Source organism: Misgurnus anguillicaudatus, chromosome 15 (genome assembly GCF_027580225.2).
Source record: "Misgurnus anguillicaudatus chromosome 15, ASM2758022v2, whole genome shotgun sequence".
NCBI lineage: Eukaryota > Metazoa > Chordata > Actinopteri > Cypriniformes > Cobitidae > Misgurnus > Misgurnus anguillicaudatus.
Genome location: NC_073351.2, coordinates 20675629 through 20695218, shown reverse-complemented (window position 1 = coordinate 20695218; position 19590 = coordinate 20675629). Strand labels below are relative to the sequence as shown.

General features: G+C 40.1%; 1 long non-coding RNA gene across 4 annotated transcripts in view; it reads right to left on the bottom strand.

Moving 5' to 3' along the window:
* Positions 1 to 19590, bottom strand: part of LOC129419615 (uncharacterized) — a 353983-nt gene that overhangs the window by 242304 nt on the left and 92089 nt on the right. For 3 of the 4 annotated variants that reach the window (XR_012357709.1, XR_012357711.1, XR_012357712.1), the window contains exon 4: positions 5832 to 5980. This is a non-coding gene — a long non-coding RNA (uncharacterized lncRNA). Of the gene's footprint in view, positions 1 to 5449; positions 5620 to 5831; positions 5981 to 19590 lie in introns of those variants that run through there. The other variant, XR_012357710.1, reaches the window with a different exon arrangement.

The following is a 19590-nucleotide window of genomic DNA, read 5'->3' as shown; positions in this document are numbered from 1 at the left end:
CGAGCCGGTCCAGCGTCTCTTTTGTTAACCTTTAAGCCCGAGTGTACTCACAAACGATAGGGGAGTCCACTAACAGGTGTAAATTATGGATCGAAGGAGGTCGCCATACCTCTGTCACTGCCTGGTGCCTGTGTACTTACAGCCCTGAAGAAATTTAAACATCAATAGGGATAATAAGGACAAATTTATCACACTCAGGTCCTGAAGCTGCACTGCCAGGTCTGACCGGTGTCCTGAGCAAATGTTTCTCAATCTGACTGTAAATTGATTTAGACATTCTTCTTTTCCCCTCAAGAATGATCAATTGTGACATAGTACATTTACTCATTGCACGTGGCTCTGTGTATCAGAAGGGAAAATACAGATAGATTTTTTTATGTGAACGCTTTAATCATTTTAAAATAAGGTTGCAAATCCGGTAAAATCGTATGTGTGTAAGGAAAAACTGATTTTTTTTAGTCATTGTAATATGCTTGGGGGTATTTAAACGTACCATTGTAATTTTAGACCTTCGACTTGGAAGTACTTCAAGAATAGCTTATACTCTACTGTCAGTATACTTTACTACCATATTGCATCTACAGGAATTTTGACAATTTCACAGTCAATAAAGAAAGAAATAAACCTGCTTCACATTCACTACAAATTACAAATGACAAGTACATAGAGATACAGTTTATTGAGCCATTAACAGTGGCTTTCATAAACTAATAGGCTTGGACATTTTCATTTCCAAAGCAAGCCTCGGGCTAAACATGACTGAATCAAAGTTTTGATCAATCTCAGGCAAACTATCAAGCTAATGTTAGCCACTGAGAGTAATCCAGGCAAAGGGCATAAGGTTACTTTTATAAAAACATCAAGACAACGGATATTCATAGCAAACCCTCCCAAGCCAAGGGTTCTGTAACTCTAACCCGGCTGTTAGTAACTATTGGCTGAAAGTCTTGCTTGGATCCTTCCCAGCCTTCATCTTCCAACATCCATCATGTTCCCTTTTCTGCAGAAAGATGGCACAGACCTGATGCATTGGGTGAGAGACTATTTGTCCTTCCATATGTTGATCTTGTAAGCCGCTGTACGCGATCCTGCCAAATTTTTTCCTGCGCCAGCGAAGGACACGTTTTTACAACACAAAGTTTGGCAACTGGTCAAACAGCAGACCTGCAATTTAGGGCTTTGAAAGGCCCAACATGGCTGCAGAGGTCAAGGGGACAGATTTAAAGAAGGTACGTGGGGCAGATATTTAAAGGACCTTTACAAATTATGTGGTCTGAAAAATTTTAGTGTGACTAAATGTTTTGACCGGTTTTATTGTCAAAGGGGTTGGTCATGTATAATTTAAAGGATTAGTCCATTTTCTTAAAAAAAATCCAGATTATTTACTTACCACCATGTCATACAAAAATGTTGATGTCTTTTTTGTTCAGTCGAGAAGAAATGATGTTTTTTGAGGAAAACATTCCAGGATATTTCTCATTTTAATGGACTTTAATGGACCCCAACACTTAACACTTAACTCAACACTTAACAGTTTTTTTCAAAAGAGTTTCAAAGGACTCTAAACAATCCCAAACGAGGCATTGGGGTCTTATCTAAAGAAACGATTGTCATTTTTGACAAGAACAATTAAAAATATGCACTTTTAAACAACAACAACTCGTCTATCTCCGGTTCTATGATGCGCCAGCGTGACCTCACGCAATACATCATCACGTCAAGAGGTCACGGATGATGTATGCGAAACTTCGCCCCACTGTTTACAAGTGTGAAGAAAGAGGACCGTTCCTACGTTGTTGTATGTCAACTGATACTAATTAATGTCTTTGTGTCAGTTTACTGTTTAAAATGGTCCGCAAATGTGCGTTTCATATATGTAACACGTGACCTTTTCACGTCACTAGACAATTACGTGAGTTTACGCTGGGGCGTCACAGGACCGGAGATAGACGAGAAGTTGTGGTTTAAAAGTGCATATTTTTTATTTTTCTTGTCAAAAATGACAATCGTTTAGCTAGATAAGACCCTTATGCCTCGTTTGGGATTGTTTAGAGTCCTTTGAAACTCCGTTGAAAAAAACTGTTAGGTGTTGAGTTAAGTGTTAAGTGTTGGGGTCCATTAAAGTCCATTAAAATGAGAAAAATCCTGGAAAGTTTTTCCTCAAAAAACATAATTTCTTCTCGACTGAACAAAGAAAGACATAAACATTTTTGTATGACATCGTGGTGAGTAAATTATCTGGATTTTTTTTAAGAAAATGGACTAATCCTTTAAATAAGAAGAGTAGGGTGAATCTAATACAATTACAATTGTTTTCTAGCGTATACAATGTGTGGCAATAAAAATTTGACAAAAATTGGTGTGTGGCCTGTGTTAACAAGACATATAAATGGGAAAAAAACGACTACTACCATTTATTTTGCTGCATGCACATACAGAACTGTTTTTGCCTTTGCCTACATTCTCAATCGAATGGCCCACAAACTTCCACATTCACTTTACATTTTCTTGAAATAAATGTATACTTTTACAAACACAAAGTAGCAGGAAAAATATTAGAATGCTAACATGCTGTTGCTTTCCAGAGTAAATGCAGAGATTACCTTGCTATTGAGATCAACCCCAGCCACCCCATTTTGCAATAAAAAAAGAGGGTAAAATCTAATATTAAGTGTCAAGGCCTCAGAGGCAGGCAAAGCACTTTGAGTATTCAGTCCGTGTATCCGGGTGATTCATTCTCACGGAGGAAGCAAGCCCATGGGGTGAGGTGACCCCAAGAAGCCAAGAAATTTGTTTTTTCTTTCCTTCCTGGTCCCTTCTGGACTGCCTATATCTCACTTCCTGGAAGTACCTGTCCCTCTCATTCACTCTCAAGGACCCAGCCAATCTCCCTTTGTAAATAGAACTATGTTTTATAATTCTCTCTCTCTCCGAGATGACCGTATCAATAATGCAGGGGAACTGCATCTGTCCGGAGTGATGAGATTATTTTTCTGATTTGGCTTGACAGTTATGGTAATAGTTTGCCAAACAATCTACTCTGGCGACAATGACCACAGATTACAGCTGTTTTTAAAACAGCGTGGCTGAACAGAGGTCCATGATTGATTGCACATGAAGAGACAGAGGCGGGTAATTTGGCCCCAGCATCTCACCGGCTCTTAACTCCACTGATACTGAAATAATCTCTTTCGTTTATCCTTTTGGGGAAATGCGCAATATGGAGGATGCGAGGGGCGCGAGAGTCTAAAATAATCTGACAGCAACAAGTGTGCTACTATTAAAGAAAAAGAGCTGTGGTTTTTCTGAAATCCCATGTAAAAGACATTTTAATGAACTTTGTGAACGATGGAGATTTCGCCCGGCAAGCCCTGACACACCCCGTATTCCTTTGAATATCGGTTTTCAACTTTCATCAATATTTAACCTGCACCAGCTGAGCAAAAATACAAAATAAATGTTTTTTTATTCATTCAGTGGGAGATCAAATGAAAGAGCATATTAATAGAAAGTGTCGAAAGAGGCAGGTTGTAACTTCCAGTCTGGTCTAGTCATGAATACAAAAATGAGATTTTAATACGATATGTGCATCCCAAGATTAATAAAATGCTTTTATATAAATCCAACCAAAATCATCCAATGCATTTAAGCATCTTCCTTGAATCTAAACAATGTCATTAAATGTTATTGCTGATTTACTGCCCACTACTTCCTCACCATTTCTTTGTTAAAGGGTTATTTTCTTTAAAAAAAATCCAGATAATTTACTCACCACCATGTCATCCGAAATGTTGATGTCTTTCTTTACTCAGTCAAAAAGAAATTATGGTTTTGAGGAAAACATTCCAGGATTTTTCTCATTTTAATAGACTTTGATGGGCCCCAACACTTAGTTTTATTGCAGTTTAAAATTGCTGTTTCAAAGGACTCTAAAAGATCCCAAACGAGGCATAAGGGTCTTACCTAGCGAAACTATTGTCATTTTTGGCAAGAAAAATAAAAAATATGCACTTTTCATCTTCCTCCGGTCCTGTGACGCGCCAGCGCGACCTCACGTAATTGCGTAATAACGTGGAAAGGTCACGTGGACCATTTTAAACAATAAACTGACACAAAGACATTAATTAGTATCATTCGACTTACAACAACATCAGAACGGTCCTCTTTCTCCACACTTGTAAACACTGGGGCGTAGTTTCGATACGTCACCCGTGACCTCTTGATGTGATGACATATTACATGAGGTCGTGCTGGCGCGTCACAGAACCGGAGGAAGACGAGAAGTTGTGGTTTAAAAGTACATATTTTTTATTTTTCTTGACAAAAATTACAGTTGTTTCGCTAGATAAGACCCTTATGCCTCTTTGAGATTGTTTTGAGTCCTTTGAAACTGCAATTTTAAACTGCATTAAAACTATTAAGTGTTGGGGTCCATTAAAGTCCATTAAAATTAGAAAAATCCTGGAATGTTTTCCTCAAAAAACATAATCTCTTCTCAACTGAACAAAGAAAGACATCAACATTTTGGATGAAATGGTGGTGAGTAAATGATCTGGATTTTTTTAAGAAAATTGACTAATCCTTTAAAATAAAAATTGCCATATTGTGGTTTTGCACAACAGTGCACCATATTAATCGCAATGTCAAAAGAGCACCATGCAATAATTGCGCAATAGCTATACAAACAATCTGAGCTAATTTATTCTTGTATAAGAACTTTAAAAAAAATCTTTTAATTAAAATTCCATATGCGTCTATGCTGCCATAACTGAATAGAGACTGTGTTTACACAAACGAATTCTCTCCCTGACACTTACAGGCTTACACAGTATTTATATGAAGTTCAATATACTGTACAACAGTCATAGAGGTATTAATTCCTCTGTTTCTAAAAAGCATGCAAGTGTATCAAAGACCAACATAAGGGCAATTGTAGGTATGGGGGAAGCCCAACATTACTAGCCATGCAAATGAACACACCTTTCTGTGTCCAGTGCTTATGGTTTAATACAGTGACAGTGCAGGTCACAAGGTAGGTTAAGATGCTATAATAAGCCACTAGAATAACGCGCCTCAGGCCCAGTGAATAAAACATGACTGTAATCCACTTCCTGGCCTAAGAGGTCTCAAAAAGGCATGGATGACACTTGTCAGACATCATGACCTAATTACTTTCATAAATAAATGATTGTACTTTTCAATTTAAAATCGCATGCTGTGCTGGGAATGGTGTCGGAATTAAGGCGAATATGATTTGAAGGATTCGCGGTGTTAAACGTACCCAAAAATAGCAGGTCAGAAAACTGTCCCCGTGTTTATAGATTTTCTTGCATCAAGTCAGACTATTAGCATTCCAGGATCTTCTCTCAATCTCTGAATGTTTGTTCTCCCAAACATTGGCAGGCTGAGAGCAGAGAAGCTCATGTTTTATTAATGACACATTAGGAGTAACACCAATCGGCTAATATAAATTTGCATATTTATTAAAAAGAAGACATTTGTGATTAATGGGATTTTGCTATGCTACATGGAAATGAGGTGACGACTGCCGGTGAGTAAATCCGTGATCTTTGCTTTTGGATGTGGCCCTGCATTGCTCTTCTTAAGCTCTGACAAGATCTACAGTGTAAATATATAAACGTATCTTCAACATTCGTAATATGTGTGTTTGGTGAACAATTATACTAATACAAGAGGTCCATCAAATTCCAAAAAATTCAATCAATATTTAATCATAAATCACGAACGACAGGTAAAATTATTACGATCGCTAACATTTTACGCATTTATTAAGTACGGTGTTATTTGGCTCTAACTTGAAGTGGTCTCACCTGTTCATTATGCAGATGTCACAGTAAATATTCCACCCACGCTTCAAACACTGCAGGAATATCACTGGGTTACAGTAGTCTGGGGGCTGAGAGAACCACAGAGGCCGGAGTGACTTCTAAGGGGCCGTCTACCATCGATTCAAGTATGCCTTATAAAAGAGAGAAAACAGAAAGAGTGGGAAGAAAAAACAGAATAAGAAATAGTCTTGACGACAAGGACATTGTCAGATAAGTGGAGAAGGGCAGTCGGAGAGCTATTTAGAACGCCAGTAAATGGCCTTTTTACCATTCTGCGCCCCCCCTCCTCCACCTATGTTTGGGGATGGCATTAGAGACTGGAGACTGACATACATTTTTTATAGCTTCATAAAGTCGTCCAATGACCAGGTCACCCTTCTCATAACTAGGGAGCAGAACGCTTGAAAAAAGCCATTCATCACTGTGAAAGGGCCTGCTTGTCCAAGCGCCTTCAAACATGCACAGAGTCTGGTGAGAGACGCTCAGCGCAAATGCTAACGTACTTCTGCCGCTAATGCCAGATGACCTTCTCACATCTATTAGCGGGCTGGCTGACGCGGAGGGCAGACACGTGCCCCGCTTGTCTCCTGCGAAAATCTCAACCGCAAAGATTACAAATACCATGCGTGATTCCACGTATCAGCATAACCATCATTCTTTATCCCAGAAAGGAAAGGTAGCATTACTCGTACTCGATGCGAAAACAGCCTGCTCGTTCCGAGCGGTCTTTAAGGTGGGTGCTTCGAAATTAATTCGCGGCCACGTGTATTTATTTTCACATGTGTGCAAATGAATCTCTCCGTTTTACAATTTATTAGGACTTTAAAATGATTTAAGGGAAGAGCATGACGTGCCTTTTAAGTATGTCCCCTTTGATTTGGCAAGCCAGAAGGACCTCCAGTACCGAATTGGAACGCCCCTCACTGAGAAACCATCACACCACTGCAGCCCATTAGTGGGCAATTAGTGACAGCTGGTGGGTTGTCAAGCTGGTAATGGGCTCAAAAGGAATACCAGAGGAATACAGAAAACAATAGAGGGAACATGGCGAGAGTCTGAAATGTGATTGTTTAAGAAAAGGATTATGTTAAAAAACGTATATCGTGCCGTCTTTATTTTTGTCTTCCGCGCTGGGGGATCGGCGGCAGACAAATGTTTTAATTTAGTCAGTGAGGCAGAAAGCGTTTCCAATAATCATGCTGTCACAACACCCAGACGCGAGTGTCCGATCTTGCCAGACTCCAAAAATGTGTAATTATCAGCTCAAAATGATCATGTATAAGATGCCTTATGCTACGATATTCATTCCAACTGGGTTCGTGTGGGCGTGAAGAGCGAATGCAGCGCTTGAGTTACAGTATTTTATCATAATCACAGGAGTGTGTTTTAGCATTTAAACAGAGATCTACTTGCTCACATTTGCATCAAGGTAAATTAGCCCTCTGCAGAACAAAACAAGCATTGCGGCGCCTGAAAACAACTGCGCTCCGAGGTGTTCGTTCTCGGTTTAAAAATGCAATTCTCCCTTGGTTCATGAAAGGAAATCGGGGAAAAGACTATTCTACAGTACTGTGTACATCAGATCTCGCTCTCTTTTTTGCCTGTTTTTCATTTCAAATGGTGAGGCTGAACTTTGAAAGGCCCAAGAGACGGCCTGACGGGGGGAGATATAAGTCCTTTAATAATTTATTTAAGAGGGCAGAAAAAGGCAGCCAAGGGGAACAAATAGTTGTTCTCCCAGAACCAGGACCCCTCTGACCCCGACGTGACGTACCTGCAGCGGCTTTGGCCCCATCACATTAGCGAAATTCTTATTTGATGGCGTTTTAATATTCTGCCTTGATGACTTTTTAGCAACATTTACTTTCGACGGTCTCTGGCGCTTCCCCCGGAGGAAATGAAACATGTCAAAACCCATTACGAAAAAATCAAAATTTAAATACCTCGGCCGTGTTAGTAGTAATACACACAATCCCTGCCGCTCAGAGGCAGGGCGCACAAACACTCATCTGCTTGCCTGCTCGTAATGAGTCTGTTTGATGGGGAAGCGATTTGTGGGTCACCAAGCATACGTTACAGATCCAATTTAACCCTTGATTGCTTGTACTCTGGAGGACTGGGGGGAAATGTGTTATTGAAATTTAATACCAGATCATTTCTGGTTCTCTCCCCGCCCTCTCCTCCCGTGCCGGCGCAAAGGTGTGCTAATACGCCTCCCAGTGCAACGCGGTATCGGTGGAGGCGGCCGAGACGCAATGAGGGAGAAGTAAAAATGCGGCCGATGGAGAGAAACAAAGACAATTTTATGCATGAACGCTAGGCCAGCCTCCTCCCGGGGTCTTGCTAAACACCAATCCAATTAGCCCCTGAAGACGCCGCAATGGTTTCCAACTCAATTGAGTTTTGGCTTTTCCATCATGTGATTTATGACTTTTACAATGCTGTTTTTTCTACTGCGATGTGATCTGCATGCGAGGACTGAGGGGTTTATACGACAGATACACCGCGTAGCAATTTCACAGACGCGCGGACCGCTGCGGTAACAGACAGATAGGATGGTGTGTCGTAGGAGCTGTAACGTGGCAGCATGCAAATGACTGCTGGTTAGTCTTTAACCCAAAGGAGAGAGAGTGGAATGAGAGATAGATAGGCTGGGTTTTTATGCACAGAGATTACATGACATTTGGCAGGATGCAAGGATGACGGCAGACAACAATGACAGGAAGCAGTTGTGTTATTGAGTGAGCCTGTGTCAAGGGTAAAGAAGGTCAAGCGGAACTAGAAAGTTCTTTGCATACATTTGCTTGTCAGTAAAAAGTAAACTTTTGAACTGATGAAACAGCAATAATGATGGTGCATGAACCTGAAGTTTTCATTTCAGTTTTTCACATTGAATAAATAAATTAATAAACAAACAGCTTTCAAACCTGAATAGTGTACCGTCTCATTAGCAGGCCAAACAGATAGTCTTGCCCTGAGCTCACCCCACTGCTTGCGTTACAGTATTAGCCTCATTTACACAGTAATTACCATAAATTTACCAGAATAACTTTACCACTAAATGCAAAAGTGCTGTTCACACATGCCACCGAGTTGCGTCTTTTTACCAGTAAGATATCATTCACACATCAGAACCAAAATACCAGTAAACTTTGTCTCAAAGTGGAAATCTTCCCTAAACTGCCACGAGGTAAAATGATTTTGCTGTTAACAATGGCGGGTTATGTAAGGAATAACTGACGATGTGTCATTAAAATATACTAAACTAATGCACACCCAAGGTGGTAATGCAGCATGATCCAAAGCGGAGTTACACCACGGGTGTGCATTATTTTCAAATAATTCAAAGGAGCAGAGTCAATTATTTCTCTTATACCAGGGTTACCACAGACATTGTTCTGGTGGTTATTTTAAGAAATTCGACAGGTTAGGTGAAAAGTGAAAAGAGATCGAATTAGCTATCACAAAGGCTCTCGGTTTATATTTCAAGCAGAATTCCGTTACGCTGCCTATGAAGGCTGTCTGAATGTGTTTCGCAGGTGCTGCTTTCATGCCATCGAAGTCATAAGCCATGCTTAAATCACCATGGTTTTATGCACATTTTGAAGTTTTTTTAATAAAAATCCCTAAATTCGCAAAAAAAAAAAAATTATTTGTTTTTACACTCGCTTGAGGTGGTTTTTGACATGTGCGAAAAAGAGTAAATGCAGATAAAGATGAAAATGCATTTGCAGAATACATTCTAAACCTCAGCTGTTTCCGTTGACATTGTCTCTACCATATGAAGAGTTTGGTTCTAAATAGGGCTGTTGCGGTAACCGCAATCCTGTATTACGGCGCTGCTGAGAAGCGTAACCGCAACAACGGCGCTTTTCACGTTAAATTCTTATATAGCTGCCCTTCTTGTTTTTCACATCATAAATGTATTGTATAATAAAGACCAACTAGACTGTCTAGAGCAGGGGTGTCAAACTCATTTTAGGCTGAGGGCCGGATGGTATGTAACGGCACAATGAGAGGGCCGGATAATTTTTTTAAACCTTAAAATGAACTACACAAACTACTTAATTAGCAAGAAAAGTAGTGAAACACACAGCTCTGTAAAAACTACATTTCATAAGTCACACTCAAAATGTACATACTAGACACACAAATTTACATCTGTACAAAACCCACTGGCCATAGGTTGAAAAGCCTTAATTTTATTTCCTTTGCATGAAACCTTAACAAAATTATACCTTAATGCCAAAATTATTTATAAACCATTCACTTTTCTTTGGAATATATTTGTAATGAGAACAGTCATTTAAAAAATGAAAATGCTAGATGGGGCAGTGGCCCAAACCAAAAAGGGCACTAAGGGGGTGGTTCTATTATTATGGTTTTAATAAAGTTAAATATGATGTGTTATATATTACTAGCATCAACTTAGACAAGTGATTATAATGGGAATTATAAAACGGTTAGTTCCAATCCTTGATTCTGATTGGTCAATAGGTGTGCTTTATTCACTATAAAACACTGCTATGACCACTTCACCCAACGGTTCTATTTAATATCACTGCGCCCTTAGCAACACCCTTAGCAACGCATAAACATATGATGAGACAAAGTCTGAGAACAGTTTGTTGTTTTTATTTGAACTTTCATGTTGTTGTTCGCAGTCAGGGACTATTTTTTCTAGCGGAAGGAATGCTTTTATTGATTTAACTTCATGAAAGTTGCACTAATATTTTTTTTACTTTAATATTGTGTGGTAACCGTTTTCGCGTCGTGCCTAACAACGCCCTTCAGCCGTTACTTATTCACGATACAGCACAGCCTCTCGTACCTTATTGCTTACATAACACGAATTAAAGTGTGACAATCTGCTAAATATTCAATATGATTTACCTGCTAGCTTGATGGAGCTTTGAATCCATGTTTGTAATGTTGAACTGCCTTTAGCAGCCTCCCTTTCCGTTCTCTGTCTATATTTTCTGAAGGCATTTGTGTTTTTGTATATTTTGTCTACAAACTGTGCCGCCAACAACAGCAAATTTAGTGTTTATATTAACTTAGATCTGATCGGGAACATTAAATAGACTAACGTTAGACAAGCATTGTAACCTTTTGTTATTTTTTGTTGTTGTTTGCTTGCTAAGTTGTTAGCACTTTTAGAACACCCACAGCAAATCATTACCGGAAGAAATACATAAACAAACTTCCAAATTACTAATTCTTAACAACTGATATAATGTAATGAATCTACCTGTTAATGCAACGATCTTCTGAAACTGTTGTCTTCGCTCTCCAGGCAGAGAGTGGACACAGAGATGCTGCGGAGCGGGCGGGAAAACACGAAGTGGATTATCGGAATCCTTGGATCTTTAGCGGAGCGGTAACAATAAAACAGTAAGATTTTTGGGTACCGTGTTTAGTCTGTGTTCCACGTTTTGCTGCTTTCCGCAAGTCTCTCATATTAAAAACGAAAAACGAAAATCCTTATAAGAAAATCCTTCACCGCAACAGCCCTAGTTCCCAAACGCAATAAATCCATTTTGACTAATTTCGGTAAAAAAAAACGTGTTTTCTTCTACACAGTACCAAGAAAGTAATAAGATGAAAACCACTATTTTCTGTTACAAACTTTCACATAGCATCTTTAGGTTATACAAAAAGCCATCCAAGATTTGTTTTTTTCAACGATTTATTATAAAAACTGATTATTTTTTCCACAAAATGCAATAAATCCATGACAAGTTTTTTTTTCAAAATGCTATAACTCTATTGAATCAATATATAAATGTGCATTCATCTTTGCCATGTTATATTCATTTAGTTGACTAGTTGTACACACTGATTTAAAAAAATTAACATTAATGGCATTAATTAAAACACTTACTTTGTCATATTAAGAACAGTCATTGCTGCTGTCATCCTTGGGACGTCGTTGCTGAACTTTTTTTGACAGCAATCAGCTGTAAAATGTTTTGGTCCTGCTAGATTTTCGATGGCTTTGAGTAAAATAACGTAAAGTTTTTCATAAGATTCCCTGGGGTCAATGTGTTAGCATGACAGAAGCTTGATGCTGTCGGAAGAACAAGCAACAGCCGGCATTTTTCCATCTCCCAAGTGTCTCTCGCGTAAATTATTAGATTTTGATGGCTTACGTTTCTTCCCCGTCACAGACCAACAAAAGTATTATTTTGTTTTTATTTGTTTGTTCATCATGAAGTACAAAGTAGATGATCTACGATTCCATGTGTATTCAAAGTGCCACCATTGTTTTTCACTGTGCGTGGAATGTGGCGCTGTGATTTGTTGAGCGAATTTATTGCATTCTGCAGAGGAGGAGGACTGGAATTTATTGCGTTTTGGGAAAAAAGGGAGATAAGATGACAAAATAACATGGCAGATATCAGATTTTGCGTAAAATTAAGAATTTAGAATTTGTTTTTTTTAATGGTGTTTATCGCGTTTTGGAACCAAATCTTCATATACAGTATGGGGCTCAATGTCGTGTTAATGCCCTTGCTGCTAGTGCCTGCAACAAAAGTGCTGCATTCCTTCTTCTGTGCATAGCATTTAGTTTGGCAATTACAAGCTGCACTGTTACTAAATTAATAACTTACCCCATCGTGACTACATGCAGTCCTTTCTCCATTTTTTAAGTGTGCCTTGTTTTGTTAACTGTTGGTTAATAGGTAACCAATATCACTGTCATTCCCTCGAACAACTTGATGGAAACGCACCTTATTTGCTTTGGTTTGATTTTCTTTTTTTGCAAATTTTGAAAAGATTCACTTCATGTTTGGGTGGAAACCTAGCTACTGACTCAAGAGGCAGCGAGGCAACAAGTCAGTTGCCTTGGGTTTCAGATGTAGCCAGAGAGTGTGCAAACGACGTGGGCAATTTGGCAAATAGATAGTAAACTGTTTTAAACAACTCTGGTGAAGATATTTGGCCGATTTTGATTTAAAGTGTGTTCGACTTCAAGTAGTGTGTGGAAAGAAACTTCAGTAAACATTGCGGGAGGTAAACGCATCATCTGTGTCAGAATATTAGATTGGCCCGAAGCTGTTAACGCATTCTGACATCATCCATGTTCATACTGGTAACCCTATAAAACTTCTCTTACTGGTAAATTGTCAGGACTGATTTACCAGTCTTTTTAAAAATTGTTCTGTTCACACATGATCTCTTTATCAGTAAATTACCAGTAAAGACTGTAGGGGTGAAAGGGACTAATGTTGCTGTGTTGTGCTGATTAAGATGAAGAAATTACGAAATCCACCATATAAACACTTTCTCAATGAAATCTTTAAATAAAACTGTCTCTGCATATTAAGCTGGAATAAGAGAAAGTATTGTACCATTGCAACATCACACACTTAACCCCCTGGGGTCCAAAAACGCGGGGCCTATAAAACTATAAAAAAACGAATAAATGACAACACTAAAGCATAACCATAGCCGAACAATAAAACTTGACAACAACAACAACTATGACAACAAAAAGACAAAGAAGCAAATAAACGATTGTTTTTGAATGTAAACAATGAGAAAAGGCATGCACACAACGTGATTCATCTTCTTTCCTGTGTCCTCTCTCTATTTCCTTTTTTCCTGGATGTTCTAAGCACATCTGTTCTTTTGAAAGCCTCTCTCAGTAAAACATCAAACAGTAAGAAGCGAGTTTTGTAGTGGGGGACTACAGAAAGTCGAGTCAGGAATATCTCTCTTGTTTCAGCATCCTTTCAGTCCTCTTTGATGATAAATCAAACAAAATGGAAAGTGTTCATTTTTCCTACACCCGAGCTTTCTTTCCTTTGACAAACCTTTTTGTCTCAATTACTTGTTTGCTATTGTCCGTTTTTCCTCATCAAAATCTTCCAGACCGTCCCCAAAGATTTCAGCGATTTGTATAATAAATCAACAACTCACAACAATGAAGATGAGGCCTCATTTCCCAAAGAGGAAGAAGAGTTTATACTTCTCAAAGTACGTCTCAAATAGAGTACCACTATGATACTTGGTTATTTCGCTTAATCGAACAGACATTGCAAGTATTTATAGACAAAAACATCCTCCCAATGTTTATTTTCCTTTGCTATTTGTTCTTAATGGCCCAGAAGTGGCTTGGAGAGGGTGTGAGCGGCGGGCACGGTAGGGCGAGTTTAACAGCGGGGCCTCTAATTGAGAGCTCAAGCGAGGAGTCAGCGCACTGCCTCACTTCATCCAAGTGTTTGTCATTAGACCTCTCCACCGAGAGAAAGTGCGCCCGTGCCGTGCCGCTGCGGCCCGCTCGTGTGTAACCAAGATTTATGCTAATGGGCCCCTGCATATGCTTATTCCACATATCTATATTAAAGTTAATAGACTGTTACATTGCTTCTTAACCCCAGCCTCCATACATGATTACCTTTTCCGATTTCTTTGCAAAACGGCATATAAACACGGGGCAGGGATTTTTGTCAACGTGTCAGTGGGTTTGTTTCCGGTAGCAGCCCAAGGCTCCCATAATTGTGGTTGGGGACTCCGTCATAAACGCCTGCCTAAAGAGCAGGGCAAGCCATCTCTTGAATGCCGTAATGTTCCCCTGGCTGCTGAATAGTCCGCTGGATTTATCACCCCGCTGCACCGACTGGGAGTCTGTACTGCTTACTGCGCGGCCTGCCTGAGAAAATGAACTTGAAATAGCACGCGTTATGGTGGTTAGTTATTGTTTGTCACCTCTATGGCCTTTATATGCTTTTAAGTTCATTTACCTTTATGTACCCTTTGTTGTTAGGTTACTTTAAGCTATTTTCTTTATTTTGAGGAACTGCAATGTATCCTGGGCATACAAAAACAATCATTGATGTCATTGAAGCCACGACTTTGTGTTTGGAGAGCAAGGCACACCCTAACGCTTTTTGACTTTGGCACTATCATTCAAAAAATATTTAAGTTAGATTAATCATTTTTTTGACACAATCAACACACACATCTCGGCTACAAATGAACACTTAAAGTTTGTTTGTGGGACCTACCGTTATTGTACAATTACACTGAAAGCGACAGGAGTGCAAACATCACAACTTACCCCATAAGTTGTTCATTGTAACAAACAGAGGGTTTGTTGTAACACCTGCTAGAACATTTGGTTTAAACACAATTAATTCAATAAAAAAATGTCTATACTAAAGGTGAATATTGTTTATATATCTGCCTACAGTATATAGATATCCACACATCCATTCATGATCCTTCATCGAACCATTCTTGTATTATGCATCAATGCATATAAATTATGGGTATAACGTTACGCAAAAATCACGGTTCGGTGCGTACCTCGGCTTTGAAGCCACGATTCGGTTCAGTTTCGGTACAGTAAGGGGAAAATGTTAACATTACTATAAACTTTTGTTAACAATTTGTTTACACTTTTTTAAACACTTTATTGAAATATAATAAATAAAATATATATAAAATAAAAAAGAATAATAAATAAAATACTGCTGCAAAGTTCTCCACTAAATAACATACGTTTTTTACATTATTTTATAACAGTAGGTAAATCTTTTCTTAACCTTCTCTTAAATTTTTTCTACTAAAACCTTGCACTAAACTAACAAATTCAATTCCTGAATACATTTATAAACTATTAGCCTACATTTTTTTCCACCAACATTTTTTTCAGTTTTGATTTATTTTGGATTTTTTTAAATCACAATATTGAATTGGTTATGTACTATCTCTGTTTAAAAATAATATTACTGCTCTATGTGTAACTGCACAGCAAGCAACATGATAATATATTTATTATACACACATATTGAGATGAGCGAGTTGCATACATACGCGACACGTAAACGGACCCATAAACGTTTTCATCAATAATCAAACGAATACACAACTAAGTAAATAAAAATCTTTTTGCGGGCCGAAATATGTTATATGTTTGACAGAAGACTTGCGCTGAATGCGGAGACTTCCGCCACGTAATACGTTCGTGTGGAAACACAAAAATTGACCTATGTTCCGCACACAAAAGATTACATTCGGTGCACATGTGCACCATGCCGAAAGCCCTGTATCGAAACGGTCTGGTACGAATACACGTACCGTTACACCCCTAATATAAATAGACTTTTTTGAAAGGGCTGCACAATTAAGACAAAAAAGTATAATTGTGAGTTATTTCTCCAGATATTGTATTAACAGTTATCATCTTGATTAATAGTATTTACATTTTTTTCATTTCATTATCATTGTATACTGGAGGCTTAGTTGTAACTCTGTGTTACAACTAACCTCGCTGTGTAAAAACGTTCTATTTCATATCGGTCAACACGCCACAGTATGGGTCATCCTCTTTGAGAGGGTGAGCTGTTAGGAGACAGAATAGCAAATTAACCACTCCCCGCTACGTGCGTGCAATCAGCCCCAGTCTACATATACAGGTGCACGCACGCCGGCACTTTCTCTTTTTGCCTCCTGAAGACGGTAGCTGAAGCGAGACGTGAAGGTTTTTCATCTAGATTATTGCTAAATAGGCCTCTGCTCTCGAGAGGGAGTAAGTCGCTGTTTAAAAACGTGTTTTTTTGTTACGATTACTGATTATAGGTTATATAGCCGCCGTAGTATATCGGATTTGAGCCAGTGTGTCACACATTTTACACGTGGCATCTGGTGGCGCGACGGTAGTGCATTTGGCTTGAGTTCAGTAAGTCGCAGGTTTGTATCCCATGTGGAGCAAGTTTTTGATTTTTTTGTGTTGAGTTGAAAAAAGTTTTAGATATCTTTATTGATATATTGTTTCTATACATACTTATTTGGTATTTATATGCCTCTGTGAGCCTCTTTGTCTGTGAGGACAAAAGCTACTTGAAAAATATTTTTTATTGATAGTTGTTTTGTTTTGATACATATTTGGTAGTTATATGCATTGGGAGCCTCTTTGTCTGTGAGGACAAAAGCTACCTGAATAAATATCTTTATTGATAAATTGTTTTTTGATTTTATACATACTTATTGAGTAGTTATAGGTTTCTGGGAGCCTCTTTGTCTGTGAGGACAAAAGCTACCTAAGTGAAACCCTCCTAAACACGCGCACAAGCTCTGAGCTGGTGACATGTCGGAGGAAGAGAGCATTCCCCCCAGTGGCCAGGCAATGCAAGCCGAAGGTGAAGTCCCTGTGCAGAAGGCTGCTGGGTTAAAGCGCACGCACAAACGCAAACATGTGGAACAAGATGTGCAGAGTTTGCGGCGTCAATTGGAGGAAGTACAAGGTGCATTGCATGGCCTCCTGGAGGACCGAGAGCGAGCTTGGGGGCCAGCAGGTTGGAGCGAGCCGGTGGCTAGGCGCCGGCGTCTCAGCCCTGATGAGCTGTCATTGGCAGCCTCAGGTGTCTTAGTTTCCCATGACAGCCTTACTCCAGACCGTGAGGTCTCTGATGACCCTGGTGATCGCTCTGAGTCTGAGGTCAGTGAGGTTACCTCACAGAACTCTGAGCCAGCTCCTTTAGATCCGTCAGACAGAGCTGTAATTGTGAGAGCGGCAGATCGTGCTAAGTTGCCGCCTCTGACCTCCGCTACGGGGGCTTCTGTCTTTGACAGAGGTCCGCGTCGACGCAAGTCTGAAGGGCTTCCAATCCTGCCTGATTTTATGGCAGAGTTGCACTCTTCCTGGAAAGCCCCAAGCTCAAGCCCACTGCCCAGAACACAGCTGGCTTCCTTGGCTGGGGCTGCAACCTGGGGGCTGGCTGCGGCTCCTGTGGTGGGGCCTGCCTTTGCGATGCTGGCAGGAGCAACAGCTAAGGCTGGCAAGGATGCAGTTCATTCAAACAAGCGCTGCAGGGCTGTTGATTCCCAACTGCGGAAGGCTTATCAGGCCTCAGCATTGGCTGGCAGGCTGTCATGCACCAACTCCCTTCTGCTGGTGTATTTGGAGGGGCTGCTGCAAGATATGGCATCCTCTGCCCCAGGGGGTGAGATTACAGAGATGCTGCGAGTAATGGACATACTGCTTCGAGGAACCAGTGCTCATGCTCAGGCTTTGGGTCAGTCCATGGCTTCGATGGTCCAGGCACGACGTCAGGTCTGGCTTTCTCAGGCCAATATAACAGACCAGGACTGCATGGCAGTGGTTGCGGCCCCGGTGGTGCCAGGTGAGGTCTTTGGGCCACCTTCAGAAGGGGCCCTGGAACAGTCAAGGAGAGCGAGGGAGCTGACTCGCTCAGTACATTTGGCAGGCAGAGCACGGCGCTCTGGGTCAGCGAGCCCCTGGTTTCGTTCGGCTCCTCAGGCCTGGAATGGTCCACCCTAGGGCTGCAGCTATCGATTCTTTTTGTAATCGATTAATCTAGCACTGAATCGATCGATTAATCGAGTAATCGGATATTTTTTTTGTGTGTTTTTAAACAACCAAAACAAATAATGCATAACGAAAATGACTTGGCTGTAAAATGTTCAAGCATTTGGCTTTTATTTCTAAAAAAACCAGAGGTATTTGGCTCCAAGAAATAAGCCTATTTATTTCAATTTTTTACACATTTAGTGTTTATAAGTGCCAGTGCCAACAATTAAACACTTTAATTTATTAATATGCACAACAGGTTTCATGCTGTAATCTAGCCCTGACATCAAAGTAAATATCTGGTTTATGTACATTTCTACACCTGCAGCATTTACCATTAGGCTTTTAACATATAATATATAATTTCTGGGGTGAGCCTATTTGCTATGGTAACAACCTGTGTGTAAGCGCGCACGTGCACTTGTGTTTGTGCGTGTGCACGCGTTCTGTGGGTGAGGAAGAGTGACACCCCAGTCAGACGTTCAGTTGCTTCATTGCATTTTGGTACTGCAGAAATACATACATTACTTTTCAATAACGCTGCATTTGGTTTGCATCACTTGCATTGCGGTGCATTTTAGGTTAAGAATCCGTTCGAAAAATCACAACATCACCTCCCGCTGTATACAGTGAATGCATGCTGACATTATTGTTGCGTGGCTACATAAAAGTTTAAGCATATGTGATGCATTGCGCGATCGGTCTCTCGCGTGAGAGATAATATCTTCCTTATGCTAAACTCCAATAAGACAGAGATTATTATTATTGAACAAAATATGTCAGATTACAAGTTGCCCATATATGATTGCACTGTGGTGCCGTTTTTTGGTACACACACCTGTAGTGCATGCGTGTGTGTCAAGGGGTTCTTTTTTAATCTATACTGTCCTGCAATTGAACGTGAATACGTTTACTCCTTAAAAACATCAAAGCTAAACATCATATCTAGTCAAACCGCATAACGACATCGCTACAAATACAGTATGGGATTAAAATCAGCGGAAGCTATGTTACCTTGTTTCATCGACGCTTGGTGAAACAGCAGTGGATGTTTTCAGTTCAGATGCTGAATGTAATGATCCCAAACTTTAGACAGTCTCTCTCTGCCGTTTATGGACATATTCGCTCCGCCATCGCGCCAACTAAATTCAAAATGAACCACGCGCTATGATGTGCTTCCTGAACATTGAACAACGGTCCGTGTGAATCAGATATTGGCGCGTGTAGTGCGCGTCATAGGAATTTAACGAGGCTTCGAGGCAGAATTTTTGCCTCGAGGAATTTTTTGAATCGAGTAAATCGAGTAACTCGATGAATCGTTTCAGCCCTAGTCCACCCCGTGCACCAGCTCAGACTGACACAGCAGGCCCAAGCCACGCTGCCTATCGTCCCTTTCGCCAACAGAGGGGTGGCCGGCCT